The 12,396-nt window shown below is 45.1% G+C and overlaps 1 long non-coding RNA gene across 1 annotated transcript in view; it reads left to right on the top strand.

Moving 5' to 3' along the window:
- Positions 1–11,294, top strand: part of LOC141114531 (uncharacterized) — a 75,253-nt gene extending 63,959 nt beyond the window's left edge. Inside the window, exons 2-3 of the long non-coding RNA XR_012236920.1 lie at positions 9,998–10,132; positions 10,212–11,294. This is a non-coding gene — a long non-coding RNA (uncharacterized lncRNA). The remainder of the gene's footprint in view (positions 1–9,997; positions 10,133–10,211) is intronic.
- Positions 11,295–12,396: the final 1,102 nt, after the last annotated feature.

The raw sequence follows: 12,396 nt of genomic DNA, 5'->3' as shown, positions 1-12,396 counted from the left end.
TGAGAGCAGGGTGTGTGAGAGAGCCGCCGGGCTCCATGAGTGAAAGAGGAGCCGGGCGGCTTCGTGACAGAGAGCCGCTGGGCGGCTCGGAGACTGAGGGAGCCGCTGGGCAGCTCGGTGACTGAGGGAGCCGCTGGGCGGCTCGGTGACTGAGGGAGCATCTGGGCGGCTCCGTGACTGAGAGAGCCGCTGGGCTCGGTGACTGAGGGAGCCGCTGGGCGGCTCGGTGACTGAGGGAGTAAGTGAGGGAGCCGCCGGGCGGCTCGATAGGCGAGAGAGAGCCGCCGCTCAATGTGTTTGTGGGCGGGCTGCTGCCTGCTGGCCAATCAGGGAGCCGGCGGGCAGGGGAGCAGAGAGATGACATCATCTCTCACCGCCCGGCGCCCGCCCTGCATCCCTGCAGTTCAACTTCCCCCCCTGCATGCAGGCAGCTGCGGCAGCAGAGAGATTACATCATCTCTCTGCTGCCTGTCTCTGGGACACAAGAGAACACCTTAGCAGGTGGCAAGTGACAGGCGACGTGGCAAGTGACAATCCGCAACATGTGGCAGGCGACGTGGCAAGTGACATGGCAAGTGACAATCCGCAACATGGCAAGTGACAATCTGCATCTGGTGACAGGCGACGTGGCAAGTGACAATCCGCAACGTGGCAGGCGACGTGGCAAGTGACAATCTGCATCTGGTGACAGGCGACGTGGCAAGTGACAATCCGCAACGTGGCAGGCGACGTGGCAAGTGACATGGCAAGTGACAATCAGCAACGTGGCAAGTGACATGGCAAATGACAATCCGCAAAGTGGCAGGCGACGTGGCAAGTGACAATCTGCATCTGGTGACAGGCGACGTGGCAAGTGACAATCTGCATCTGGTGACAGGCGACGTGGCAAGTGACAATCCGCAACGTGGCAGGCGACGTGGCAAGTAACATGGCAAGTGACAATCCGCAACGTGGCAGGCGACGTGGCAAGTGACAATCTGCATCTGGTGACAGGCGACGTGGCAAGTGACAATCCGCAACGTGGCAGGCGACGTGGCAAGTGACATGGCAAGTGACAATCAGCAACGTGGCAAGTGACATGGCAAATGACAATCCGCAAAGTGGCAGGCGACGTGGCAAGTGACAATCTGCATCTGGTGACAGGCGACGTGGCAAGTGACAATCTGCATCTGGTGACAGGCGACGTGGCAAGTGACAATCCGCAACGTGGCAGGCGACGTGGCAAGTAACATGGCAAGTGACAATCCGCACAGTGGCAGGCGACGTGGCAAGTGACATGGCAAATGACAATCTGCAACGTGGCAGGCGACGTGGCAAGTGACAATCTGCATCTGGTGACAGGCGACGTGGCAAGTGACACACTCGGGGCTCCCACTGATTCTGCATTATGGTGAGTTAAACTATTTAATTTTTTATAACAATGTAATTATAGTAATAATGCGCTTCAATCATCCTGACACCATAACAACCATGGTGCCCTGATGATTGAAGCGCCAACACCAGCCATTTCCCCAATAAATGTACCCCAAAAAAATATTTTCTGGCAGTGCCCCTCCCGAGACTAGACTCTGGATCCGCCCCTGCTTCTGCAGCACCCGTACTTCCCCCATTCACTGGCCAACCCGGCATTCATGTGGAAACAGTTGATTTTACGCCACTGGATTTTTATTCGCTGTTTTTCACCGAAGATCTCTATAGATCTATTGTGGACCAAAGCAATTTATACGCTGGTCAACACATCGCCACTATTCCCCAGTCCTCCCTTGCCAGAGATTGAAGACCAATTACGGTCTCTGAATTTAAGCTCTTTCTGGGCCTTTCCCTCAACATGGGCATAACTAAAAAGAGTGAGTTGCGGTCATATTGGTCCACTGACCCAATTCACCATATGCCCTTGTTCTCTGCCTCCATGACCATGGCACGATACGAGCAGATTTTGCGGTTCATGCACTTCAACAACAATGAACTCTGTCGTCCTCGTGGAGACCCTGAATACGATCGGCTCTACAAAATTCAGCCCCTCGTAAACCACTTCAACCAACGTTTTGCAGACTTGTTTACTCCCCATCAAGTTGTCTGTGTTGATGAGTCCCTGATTAAGTTTTCTGGCCACTTGTCATTCAAACAGTACCTTCCCAGCAAGCGTGCCAGATATGGGGTCAAGTTGTATAAGCTCTGTGACAGGGCCACAGGCTATACATGTAGTTTTATGGTTTACGAGAGCAAAGATAGTCACGAAGAGCCGATAAACTGCCCTGACTACATAGGAAGTGCTGGCAAGATTGTGTGGGACTTGGTGTCACCCTTATTCGGAAAGGGGTACCACTTGTACGTGGACAATTATTACATGAGCGTGCCACTTTTTAGTCACCTTTTTGATCAATAGATTGGAGCATGTGGCACCGTGCGATCTAATCGCCGGGGCTTTCCCCAGTGGCTTGTAGATTCCCGTCTTAGGCTGGGGGAGAGAGCCTGCTTGCAGTGTAATAACTTGCTCGCTATGAAGTGGAGGGATAATAAGAATGTTTTCGTTCTTACCTCCCTTCATGCAGACACAACGGTCCAAATTACTACGGCGACTGGTGTTGTGGAGAAACCCCTCTGTGTCCACGAATATAACCAAAATATGGGAGGGGTGGACCTCAACAACCAGTTGTTGGCGCCGTACCTAGTTGCCCGTAAGGCCAGACGCTGGTACAAGAAAGTGTCTGTTTATTTATTTCAATTGGCTTTGCTGAACGCTCATGTGCTATACAGAGCTTCAGTACGGTGCTCCACCTCACCTTACCCAACCAAATGCAGTAAGCTGGCTGCATGAGAGCCATTTTCCTTATGTCCTCCAGAGTACCCCTACCCAACGAGCCCCCCAAAGAAGATGTTGTGTCTGCAGCAAGCGCGCATATAGGCGTGACACCCGGTATTATTGTCCCTCCTGTCCTGACAATCCTGGTCTATGCATTGGTGAATGTTTTGAACGCTACCATTCACTAGTTGAGTATTAGCGTAGGGTACAGCACTGCACAGACTAGGCACACTAACACAGGGTCTCCCAAGATCGCATTTTGAGAGACCCGAACCTGGTACCAGTTACAAAAGTTATAGTTGCAAAAAAAAGTGCAAAAAAAATAAAAACACAAAAAATATATAAAATAAAAAAAACAAAAATAGTTGTCGTTTTATTGTTCTCTCTCTCTCTCTATTCTCTATTGTCCTGTTCTTTTTTTACTGTATTCTATTCTGCAATGTTTTATTGTTATTATGTTTAACCATGTTTGCTTTTCAGATATGCAATTTTTTTTATACTTTACTGTTTACTGTGTTTTATTGGTAACCATTTTTTTGTTTTCAGGTACGCCATTCAGCTGCAGAGCGGATTTATTTATCTTGACAGCAACAACGTTTGCTCCCACGATACATAAAGCCGTGACTCCAGCGCTGTCGGAGGTGATTTCACCACCACAGTTACATACTTCAGCATATATGCCGAAGCGTGGGGGCAGCAGAGGGCGGAGGAGCGATTTTGCTCCTAACTTTTGCGGGAGGATGCCCTCATGCTTCGGCATATATATATGGTGCATGTATGCCCATCATTAGAAGTGGGTGGATGAAGGGAGGTATTCTAATGGTGGGCATACCCACCGATCAATCTCTTTTTCTCGTTCAGCCCACAGGCTGCATGAAAAAAAAAGTTTACAATATATACCCAACAAGGACCAGCAACGTACTGGTATGTTGCTGGACTTTGAGTGGTTATACCAGAATGATGCCTGCAGGTTTAGGTATCATCTTGGTATCATTCTTTTCAGCCAGCGGTCAGCTTTCATGTAAATTAGCCTAATTAGCCTCTAATTAGCCTCTAGACTGCTTTTACAAGCAGTGGGAGAGAATTCCCCCCCCCACACCGTCTTCCATGTTTTTCTCTGGCTCTCCTGTCTCAACAGGGAACCTGAGAATGCAGCCGGTGATTCAGCCAGCTGACCATAGAGCTGATCAGAGACCAGAGTAGCTCCAAACATCTCTATGGCCTAAGAAACCGGAAGCTACGAGCATTTCATGACTTAGATTTCGCCGGATGTAAACAGCGCCATTGGGAAATTGGGAAAGCATTTTATCACACCGATCTTGGTGTGGTCAGATGCTTTGAGGGCAGAGGAGAGATCTAGGGTCTAATAGACCCCAGTTTTTTTCAAAAAAGAGTACCTGTCACTACCTATTGCTATCATAGGGGATATTTACATTCCCTGAGATAACAATAAAATTATTATGATAATGATTAAAAAAAATGAAAGGAACAGTTTAAAAATAAGATAAAAAAGCAAAAAAATAATAAAGAAAAAAAAAAGCACCCCTGTCCCCCCCTGCTCTCGCGCAAAGGCGAACGCAAGCGTCGGTCTGGCATCAAACATAAACAGCAATTGCACCATGCATGTGAGGTATCACCGCGAAGGTCAAATCGAGGGCAGTAATTTTAGAAGTAGACCTCCTCTGTAAATCTAAAGTGGTAACCTGTAAAGGCTTTTAAAGGCTTTTAAAAATGTATTTAGTTTGTCGCCACTGCACGTTTGTGCGCAATTTTAAAGCATGTCATGTTTGGTATCCATGTACTTGGCCTGAGATCATCTTTTTTATCTCATCAAACATTTGGGCAATATAGTGTGTTTTAGTGCATTAAAATTTAAAAAAGTATGTTTTTTCCCCAAAAAATGCGTTTGAAAAAAAACATACGCTTCTAAATGTTGTGCATAAAATGTCAGGACAGTTCAACCCCCCCCCCCAAATGACCCCATTTTGGAAAGTAGACACCCCAAGCTATTTGCTGAGAGGCATGTCGAGTCCATGGAATATTTTATATTGTGACACAAGTTGCGGGAAAAAGACACATTTTTTTTTTTAACAAAGTTGTCACTAAATGATATATTGCTCAAACATGCCATGGGAATATGTGAAATTACACCCCAAAATACATTCTGTTGCTTCTCCAGAGTACGAGGATACCACATGTGTGAGACTTTTTGGGAACCTAGACCCCGAAAACCAAGCACCGCCTTCAGGCTTTCTAAGGGCGTAAATTTTTAATTTCACTCTTCACTGCCTATCACAGTTTCGGAGGCCATGGAATGCCCAGGTGGCACAAAACCCCCCAAATGACCCTATTTTGGAAAGTAGACACCCCAAGCTATTTGCTGAGAGGTATAGTGAGTATTTTGCAGAGCTCACTTTTTGTCACAAAGTTTAAAAATTGAAAAAAGAAATAAAAAAATGTTTTTCTTGTCTTTCTTCATTTTCAAAAACAAATGAGAGCTGCAAATACTCACCATGCCTCTCAGCAAATAGCTTGGGGTGTCTACTTTCCAAAATGGGGTCATTTGGGGGGTTGTGCTATCTTGGCATTTTATGGCCTTCGAAACTGTGATAGGTAGTGAGGAGTGAATCAAAAATTTACGCCCTTAGAAATCCTAAAGGCGGTGATTGGTTTTAGGGGCCCCGTATGCAGCTAGGCTCCCAAAAAGTCCCACACATGTGGTATCCCCGTACTCAGGAGAAGGAGCAGAATGTATTTTGGGGTATAATTCCACATATGCCCACGGCATGTTTGAGCAATATATCATTTAGTGACAACTTTGTGCAAAAAAAAAAAAATTGTCACTTACCCGCAACTTGTGTCAAAATATAAAATATTCCGTGGACTCAAGATGTCTCTCAGCAAATAGCTTGGGGTGTCTACTTTCCAAAATGGGGTCATTTGGGGGGGTTTGTGCCATCTGGGCATTTTATGGCCTTCAAAACTGTGATGGGTAGTGAGGAGTGAAATCAAAACTTTACGCCCTTAGAAATCCTGAAGGTGGTGCTTGGTTTTCGGGGCGCCGTACGCGGCTAGGCTCCCAAAAAGTCCCACACATGTGGTATCCCCATACTCAGGAGAATCAGCAAAATGTATTTTGGGGTGCAAATCCACATATGCCCATGGCATGTTTGAGCAATATATCATTTAGTGACAACTTTGTGCAAAAAAAAAAAAAAATTTGTCACTTTTTTGCAACTTTGTGTCAAAATATAAAATATTCCATGGACTCAACATGCCTCTCAGAAAATAGCTTGGGGTGTCTACTTTCCAAAATGGGGTAATTTGGGGGGGTTTGTGCCATCTTGGCAATTTATGGCCTTCAAAACTGTGATAGGTAGTGAGGAGTGAAATAAAAAATTTACACCCTTAGAAATCCTGAAGGCGGTGCTTGGTTTTCGGGGCCCCGTACGCGGCTAGGCTCCCAAAAAGTCCCACACATGTGGTATCCCCATACTCAGGAGAAGCAGCTAAATGTATTTTGTGGTGCAATTCCACATATGCCCATGGCCTGTGAGAGCAATATATCATTTAGTAACAACTTTTTGTACATTTTTTTTTGTCATTATTCAGTCACTTGGGACAAAAAAAATAATATTCAATGGCTCAACATGCCTCTCAGCAATTTCCTTGGGGTGTCTTCTTTCCAAAATGGGGTCATTTGGGGGGGGGGGTTGTACTGCCCTGCCATTTTAGCACCTCAAGAAATGACATAGGCAGTCATAAACTAAAAGCTGTGTAAATTCCAGAAAATGTACCCTAGTTTGTAGACACTATAACTTTTGTGCAAACCAATAAATATACGCTTATTGACATTTTTTTACCAAAGACATGTGGCTGAATACATTTTGGCCTAAATGTATGACTAAAATTGAGTTTATTGGATTTTTTTATAACAAAAAGTAGAAAATATCATTTTTTTTTCAAAATTTTCGGTCTTTTTCCGTTTATAGCGCAAAAAATAAAGACCGCAGAGGTGATCAAATACCATCAAAAGAAAGCTCTATTTGTTGGAGGAAAAGGACGCAAATTTCGTTTGGGTACAGCATTGCATGACCGCGCAATTAGCAGTTAAAGCAACGCAGTGCCAAATTGTAAAAAGTGCTCTGGTCAGGAAGGGGGTAAATCCTTCCGGGGCTGAAGTGGTTAAAGACAGGAAGTAGTGCTGGGAGTGGGGGTGAGGAGGAGTTGGTGAAGACACCTGTCTTGGAGAGCCGTGAGTTTGCTGAAGGCTGCTAAATTAATCAACAAGGACTGTTAAATGTGTTTCTAGTTGATATAGATATAATATATATAAAACATTACTTCACTGCATACATAACATTCTTTTATGGCTTGATACCCATTCTGGGAAACATATTTATTTCATTTGTTTCTACGATGTACTGATACAGTATATATTACTTTATGTTTGTACAATTTTTGATATGTATTCATTTGGTTTCTACAATAAAAGTTTTTTTCTGATTAAAAAAAAAAGTACAGATCTCTGCCTTATGCCGCGTACACACGAGCGGACTTTTCGACCGGACTTGTCTGACGGACCGAATCTGGTGGACAATCCGACCGTGTGTGGGTTTCATCAGACCTTCAGCGGACTTTTTCTGTTGAAAGTCTGACTGACTTTAGATTTGGAACATGCTTCAAATCTTTTTGCCGTAACTCTGCCGGACCCAGTTTCTATCGAGAAATCCGCTCATCTGTATGCTAGTCCGACGGACCAAAAAACGACTCATGCTCAGAAGCAAGTACGACACGGAAGCGCTCGATCTGGTAAAACTAGTGTTCGTATTGTAGCTAGCACATTCCTCACACTGCAAATTCTGTGATCGTTGAATGCAGCGCATTAATTGTCTTCTTTATAATGCTAGAAGAACGAAGTTGTTTGCTGCTCATATGCACAGAGTTCTCACAAACTGATTTCTGGATTATTTCTCTTTGATCTCATGAATGATATTGTATTTTTTTAAAAGACCCATCTCCATACTAATATTTACACATTTGTTTTTTGGAGTCATCTTTTATTATTTTTTATTTCATCAAGATCTTTTTTTATTTATTTATTTTATTTTATATTTATTTTATAGTGATCTCCACATATATATATAAATAGCCTTTTGGCCCCAGGGCACACATTAAGTCTGTGGAAAAGAAAATTGGGATCTTGAGGAGTCCATATAATACGGAGCACAATCTGGTCCAGGAATCCCAGAGATCAAGACCAGCAGCAGATGACATATATGTCCCCAGGCTGTGGTACTACACCAGCCTGCGTCTTCTGTCAGACCAGACTGAAGCCAGGTCATCACGTTCTTCTCTTCGCTGCAGCCTTCCCTCCACGATGCCCTGCACGCTTCCCTGTAGCCTACCCTCCATGCTGCTCTGCAGCCTTCCTTGGAGGCTGTGGCTCTGGTGGTTGACTTGTGGCAGGAGGAGGAGGAGGGGCTTGCTCATTTATTTGGGTTTTGACCGTTAACTCGCCCTTCAGCCCCTTGTGAAGGACATCAGAAAAAAGTTTTTCACACAGGAGGCGTTGGCCCTTCTCCATTTTGAGCAACCTGCTGGTTATATAGGAGCCATAGGCCTCTTCAGCTATGGGGGGGCTCTTGAGGAAATTTGTAGTTTCTTTCATGAAGCGCAGTGATGCCTCCTCTGTCACCGTCCCCTTTCTGGGCCTTTTTGTTTGAAGGCGGAGGGGAGGCACCTGCGATTGTATGAGGCTCCTACTGGGCCCGGCCACCTCCTGCCTGCCACTTTCCACACCTTCCTCCTGGCTGAGCTCATCCTGTGTATAAAAAAGGGACATAGTTTTAGTGTTTGGTTCATCAATCACACACAATTTTCAGCTCATGACTTGCAAATTCAATGTTAATACGTATAAAAGAGTATCATTCTGACACCAGCATTTTTTCAAGCTGATGACAAACATTTTTGGCCACTACTGTCAATTGATATGTAGACATAATTTTTTGGATCAAATCCTTAATAGGTAATCAATTAGAACATCTAGTTAACATCATTAATATTAGGACACTAAATATGTCTAAAAATAATATACCTGGCTCCAGATGGTCGCATCCGGTTCTTCCAGGATGGAAGTCCCAGGATGGTCCTCATCAGCCTCTGCTGGGGTGGAGGGACCTGGCCTCTCCCCTATGCGTGTTCGACACAGGGATCACGTGTCTTCATCAGGGAAATATGATATCCCTGTGTTGAACACATGTAGGGGAGGGGCCAGGTCGGAGTGAGCAGCACAGAGTCTGTCTAAGTGGAGACGCATACCATACCCTTACATTGGTTACTATTTTGGAGGCTTGATATAGAGCAGTGCACTGAGACGCACCGGGATAGTGTGAGTATCCCATTGTGGGGAGTGTATTTATTTTTTTTTAATAAATTTACCAAATGATGTCACACCATTGAGTTTTTCTATTGTATATGCCTGTGGAACTGCATTGAACCAAGCTGGAGACTGACATCTGATAATCAGCACAGAGCCCGGGGGTGGCTCCTAAGCGTGTTTTGGCTCAGTGTAGCAGCTGAGTCACACGCTCTGAGGTGAGCAGAATTACCTGGGGGGGCCACTGAATTGCACCAGAGCATGGTTTGCAGCACCAAGGCTATATGAGCATGTTGGATAACACCATCAACTGACACTTTTTATACACACTTTTTTATATTGATTCACAGGATTTTTTATATATCACCAATCACTTTAATATAACTTATCAGGACTGTTTATTATGATAATTGTGGAGCACTAAGCACCTTTTGAATCTTTGTATGCATTTTAACTATGTTGCGTCATTTTTTTATGCACATTGCACTTTAATGTGTCTGGTTTATATTAATTTATATATGTATATATCTATATGTTTGGATTTTTATTTGTCACTAGTTGATTCACTCAGAGAGAGTTATTTTGCACATATTTTTAGATTCAAGAGATTTCAGATTGATACAGTTCACTCTAGTGCAGCATATCTGCCTGCAGCTGAGTATTGTTACTTATTTGGCATTGGATTGTTGTGGCTCGCAAGGTTTTTTCCTTATTTGCTTAGACAATTGTACACCACTTCAATACAATGTTTCATATTCCTATTCCTGGACTCAAATATCTGTGTGCTAAGTATACCTTTTGTTTCATTCTCATAGGGGAGAAAAGACTCAGACAACCTGATCCCAGCGACCCCCGACCTCGCCTACCGGATTGGGAAATCAGCCCAAGCCCCACCGAGGATGTGGAGGAAGGAACGGTGGAGGAAGTGGGTGACATGGGCACCCCACCAGGTGAGTGTCTGACACCCCAGCTTCTGGTAATCTATGTATACCTGCATATTTCTAAATAATTTTTTTTCATCAATTTTAGGTGATGTTCTGGTTGTGGAAGGGGAAGCGGTGGAACCAGTTCCAAGCCTACCAACCTTTTGAGAGTTATTTGGTGTTTACAGTGACAATGGGGCTTATTTACTAAAGGAGAACACACTTGGCGCTACAAGTGCACTAGGAGAATCTAGGAGACAGCCAAAAAGAAAGGCAAGCAATAAATACATTTCTAGATTTTATCTGATCATTATTTTTATTTAAAAAAATAAAGATTGTCAGGCATTGCAATGGCCCCCCTACCCGTAAAAAAAATCAACATATTTATCCCGAACTTGATAGGCGCTTTGGGGGGCCAAGCCAGTACGGCCAGTATCCAGGCCCGTCAGAGGATTCTCTGTAAGTCCGGCCTCAGGCCCAACAGATGCAAGATAATTGCTTGAATGTTTGCGTAAATAATTGTGTAGGATGCAACACGCTAGGACAATGTGATTTAGTTTGTAGTCCGCCATGTGGATGGCTGTCTGAAACAGGCGGAATTGGCTGGCCATTATCCCAAAGGCATTCTCCACAACTCTTCTCACTCTGGCCAGCCGGTAGTTAAAAACCCTCCTCTCCGGGGTGAGGGTCCTTTGGGGGAATGGCCTCATCAGGTGCTCGCCCAGACCAAAGGCTTCATTTGCAATGAAGACAAAGGTGAGTTCTTCCACGTTATCCGCATCAGGTGGCAATCCCAGGCTACCGCTCTGGAAACGCTGGTAGAACTCCGTCTGGGCAAAGACTCCTCCATCTGGCCATTCTTCCCCACGTTCACATACAGAAATTCATATTGTGCCGACACCACCACCATTAACACAATACTATTAAACCCCTTATAATTAAAATAGTATGACCCCGAATGGGGTGGTGGCACAATGTGGACGTGTTTCCCATCTATAGCCCCTCCACCGTTGGGAAAGCCGCAAGGGGTGGCAAAATGGGATGCCACAGTCTGCCATTCCTATGGCGTTGAAGGAAACTGGGGAGTCAAACAAGAAAAAAAAGTACTTTTGCACATAACATTGCAAGCACATTACACAAAAAACATTCTTGCCCAGCATCAGTGTAACATTAATTTTAAGTATTATTTAACCAGTTGCCAACCGCCGCATGCCGATGTACATCGGCACAATGGCACGGGCAGGCATAAGGGCTTACCTGTACGTCCCTGCCTGCCCGCGGGCGGGGGGTCCAAACGGACCCCCCGAGCCTGCAGCGGTCGGATTAGCGTCAGGAGCGATCTGTGCTGAGGGGGAGGCCACTGATACATGGCCACCCCCTCACAATCACTCCTGGCGAATGACAATCTTCCTCTGCTGCTGTAATGTAAACAGCGGCAGAGGAAGTGATGACATCTCTCCTCGTGAAGCCTTTTTGTTCCGGCTTCCGAGGAGAGAAGACATGAAGTAAGTTTGCACCAAACACTACACTCACAGTAGAACACTCTAGGCACACAAATCACCCCCCGATTACCACCCTGCACCCCCTGTCACAGTGACACCAATAGCAGTTTTTTTTTTTTTTTTACTGACTATTGCATTGGTGTCATTTGTGACAGTTATAAGTGGTAGGGCAGTTAGTGTTAGGTCCCTTTAGGTCTAGGGTACCCCCCCAACCCCCCTAATAAAGTTTTAACCCCTTGATCACCCCCCATCGCCAGTGTCACTAAGCAATCGTTTATCTGATCGCTGTATTAGTGTCACAGGTGATGCTAGTTAGGCAGGTAAATATTTAGGTTCGCCGTCAGGTTTTTATAGTGTCAGGTACCCCCATATACTACCTAGTAAAGGTTTTAACCCCCTAATTGCCCCCTAGTTAACCCTTTCACCAGTGATCACTTTATAACTGTTACGGGTGATGCTGGTCAGTTAGTTTGTTTTTCATAGTGTCAGAGCACCCGCCGTTTATTACCTAATACAGGTTTAACCCCCTGATCACCCGGCGGGTGATATAAGTTAGGTTTTAGGGTCAGATAGGGTCTGTGTCGCCTAATGCTGCGTACACACGATTGGACTTTAGGGCATACTTGGTCCGGCGATCTTTCCAATGGACTTTGTAGCGTAGGTGCACCGGACTTACAAACGGATGGATTTGAACACACACGATCACTCCAAAAGTCCGATGGTTTTGAACGCGGTTTGACGTACGGCACGTACGATGGGACTAGAAAAAGGAAGTTCAAGCCCCATTAC

Source organism: Aquarana catesbeiana, linkage group LG12, assembly GCF_042186555.1.
Source record: "Aquarana catesbeiana isolate 2022-GZ linkage group LG12, ASM4218655v1, whole genome shotgun sequence".
NCBI classification, from domain to species: Eukaryota; Metazoa; Chordata; class Amphibia; order Anura; family Ranidae; genus Aquarana; species Aquarana catesbeiana.
This window is presented reverse-complemented; position numbering and strand designations above follow the sequence as displayed.